At 42.4% G+C, this 3,706-nt stretch overlaps 1 pseudogene across 1 annotated transcript; it reads right to left on the reverse strand.

The window, feature by feature from the left end:
• Positions 1-744: 744 nt before the first annotated feature.
• Positions 745-1,023, reverse strand: LOC100275909 (uncharacterized; annotated as a pseudogene). The gene has a single exon (NR_174089.1). The product of NR_174089.1 is annotated as an uncharacterized protein (transcript).
• Positions 1,024-3,706: the final 2,683 nt, after the last annotated feature.

The raw sequence follows: 3,706 nt of genomic DNA on the forward strand, positions 1-3,706 counted from the left end.
TGGAGTTGCCATCCGAGTTGAGGACATATGGTTAAGATATATGTGAGTAGGATGGATTATGTGGTGTAGGTAGGTTAGAATCTCTTGCTAGGTTAAAATCGAGAGGTTATGCAACTATTAGATGGTTAAGGTAGTTGCATATGGCCAAGTCGGTCTGTCGTTCTTAATTTACACTACAAGAAACTGATAAATGTTCGTGGGTAAAAGTAAGAACGTGGGTACCGACGTTCTTACTTTAGTTAAGTTCATGGGTTATGTTAAGAACGTGGGTACCGACGTTCTTAAGTTAAGTTCGTGGGCCCTGGATAAAACCGTCGAACTTAACGAGTTAGAAACGTGAGTACCCACGTTCTTAAGTTAAGTTCGTCGGGCACATGGACACCGTCAAACTTAATACCGAAAACCTAAATCAAATCCCACACGCGGTTCTCTCTCTCACTTGTCTCATTCCCACCCACGCGCTCCTCTCTCTCTCACCAGTGCCAAGCCAAGCCGCCGCCGGCAGGCCACGCCGCCGCCACGCTACCATGAGCGGGCCGCGCCGCCGCCGAGGGAGGAGCACGCTTGCGCGCTACTGGAGGCCGCCACCACACCCTGCTCGCCACCCGCGCCGCTGCCGTGCCACCGCGAGCGGGCCGCGTCGCCGCCGAGGGAGGAGCACGCTCGCGCGCTGCTGGAGGCCGCCACCACGCCCTGCGCGCCACCGAGGAAGGACGCCGCCACAAGTGAAGACGTTCCCAGCCACTGGGTGAGCCTTCCTCCTGCATGCTTCATCTCTGACCGCCTCACAGCACAACCCACACAACCATTGGCCATGGAAGCCTGATCTCACGCTGGCAATGTAGTGCGGGGTGCAGTCCTCCTTCAGGCCACATCACTCGCACTTGACCGATTCTATCTCCATTGCTTGCTTGCTGCTACTGCTTTCTATGTGCCTTGATTCCTTGAACTGGAGGCTATTTGTAGGGAGGTTACTATGGTTGTGAGGGGCAGTGGTGGAGGAGGGTATTTATTGATGGTGAGGTATTAGTGCATGTTCTAAGGTCAGAGATTTGAGACAGAGTTAGTTGGGTGTGAGCCTCGTTTGCTGGCCTTTTCCTGGCATTAATTTCTTTTTTGCCTTCGGTTGGTGGCTAGAGTGGGCGGGGCTAATGGTGCTGTGGGAATATGGGGAGCCTCACGAAATGCAAAAAACTTTGTCCCTTTGCTGAATTCTCAGAAAGAGCACGCTTAATTTCCCATGTAAATCGACCCACCTTGTACTTTTCTTGGTTAACAGTTTTTTCTTCAAGTTTCAGTTTTCTCCGCTCATGGATTCCTGTTCCTGTAATATTTGAACTTAAACCTTTAGTACCTGATAATATAAAAGTCAATCATCTGTCAGGCTGAGGACACCTTACCCTGCTACCGGATTAGATTCTATGAACTAACAACATTTTTGTCAATGGTTCATAGTAGAGCACCATCATCATTCATAGAGGAAATTTAGGCTGGATGTTGTTGTCTGGTCATCCTTTTTTTTATTTAAGACAAAGTTGATTCAGAGTTGGTTCCTGACATAACCTATTGTGGTCCTCCGCATAATTCTCAGCCTGGATGTCCTAAAAGGACTTAACATGTTAGCATTATCTTTTGAAAGCCTTTTATTGTGACATGGTTTATGAATAGCTTTAGTTGGTTGGCGCTTCTTTTCTTGAAGGATGGAAAGATATGGCTCCTGCGCTTTGGACTGTCCCATGGAATCTTCGTGTCGTGCTGACTGCTGAGTGTCTTCTACTTTTTTTTTCTTAATCAAATTAGTCACTGCATTATGGAAGTATGTAGAGTTAGAGGGAACATTCACTACAAATGTGCTTTAACTGTTGCATTTTTGTGTAGCTGAGTTAATGTTCGAAGCAACTGATATTCAAATTAAGCGGTTGGAGAACTAAAGGGCAAAGTAAATGAAGGCTTCACAGAAGAATCCTCCATAAAAGGTGAGGCTATTTGGGCCCTTTAGTTCTTCATTTTTCAACTTGAAAGTGTTAGACTGTGTGTGTGAGTGTGTGTGTGGGCCGGCACCATTTTTCAACTTCAAAAGATGACCTGTTCGTTTCCTTAAGTATCATCATTTTTATTGATTTATTTGAATTGTTTGATAATCTCATGTTACGTATCAGGTGTCACAGCTAGATTAGGGGGGCATTCTATTTGCTGTATTTATGGTTCACAGTGGCAGCATGGGCCAATGCTAATGAATGAAACTGAAATCCTTGGTGCCCCCATTTATTTTGATGTTGGCTTGATGTTCATGGTCTTGAAGTTTGATACATTAGGTAGAAGTAATGCACTCTAAATCATCAGAATTTTATTACCTTGAGACATTAAAAAACATAAAAAAGCAAAGTAGTACATAAAAAAGCAGTGTCACGATACAGGTACTCTTTGCTTTTAAACTCTAGTCTCTAGGTACCTTTATATTATAATATCTTATCTTAGAGAGTAGAGAACCTTAGACATCCCACCATTTTTTCAACTAAATTAAACCAGGACTTAAACCCCTGCCAGCTAGGCACAAATTTCCTCCCTAGCCAGTGTAACTAGCAGAGTACACGAAAATAAACCGACCCCTGGGGGCAAGACCTCCATGAGGAATTGGCAGAAAGGTATAATATTCTCTTCCCCAGTGTCAAGAGAAAGCCATGAAACCTGACTGTGCGGGATGTGCCACTAACAACGCAGCACCTGCAGCCACGTATTGTGCTGCAACCATTAATGGACACATATTTCACTGAAAATTTTCAGTGACTGGCCCTTTTCTGGTGAGAATGGGGAGTCAAACTCCTGACCTTAGGCTGCACTTCTGCATTCCCCACCACTGTGCTATACACAATGAGTGATCTATTTACAGCAAGTGTTTCCTGTCAATTACTTTTTCCTTTTATTTTATCGTAGTTCAGCCATAGTTTCATATTATTTTTAACTAGTGAGTTAATGCTATACATGGTATAAGGAAATCTCCAATTGCATTCTTTTCCTTTGTTAAGTACTTGTTTATCTGCAGATACAATAGTTTTCTTGTCTGTCATTTCAGGCCCATGTATGAAATCACCTTTTCAACCATTGACAAGCCAAAACTTCTCAGTGAGGTAAACCTGTGTACAGTTGGATTTCTCATATGTATGGTTTATGTCTTGAAAAATCTTGTACATATATTTGTCCTTTTGTACACATTATACATTCTCACTGATATCTGGCTACCTCTACTTGAGTTAATATGTTTGATATTTAGTATAGTTAGTATTCTTATCTACTTGTTTAGTGATATGAAATTTTCTGATACTGACAGCTGACATCTCTGCTTGGTGAGCTTGGTCTAAACATTCAAGAAGCACATGCATTTTCAACAAATGATGGCTACTCACTTGATGTCTTCATTGTTGTCGGTTGGCATGATGAGGTATTCACTAAGTCATTCTTTTCTGGTTATCATTTCCAATGCCCTATGAGTCTAGGTTGTCTTTTCAATATATATACCTCTGTATATGTCATTCAAAGATAAACTCAGAGAGCAAGAGTTCTCAGAATACTGCTTGTGAAGTTAATATGTAAGATATCTGCATGATAGTTTATAATATGGTTTAACATTTTTAGTTAATGTGGTATAAGACAGGTAAAAAGTCTTTATAGATCCTGAAGTTTACTTATTTGATGGAATTGTGTTGCT

Source organism: Zea mays, chromosome 3 (assembly GCF_902167145.1).
Source record: "Zea mays cultivar B73 chromosome 3, Zm-B73-REFERENCE-NAM-5.0, whole genome shotgun sequence".
NCBI classification, from domain to species: domain Eukaryota; kingdom Viridiplantae; phylum Streptophyta; class Magnoliopsida; order Poales; family Poaceae; genus Zea; species Zea mays.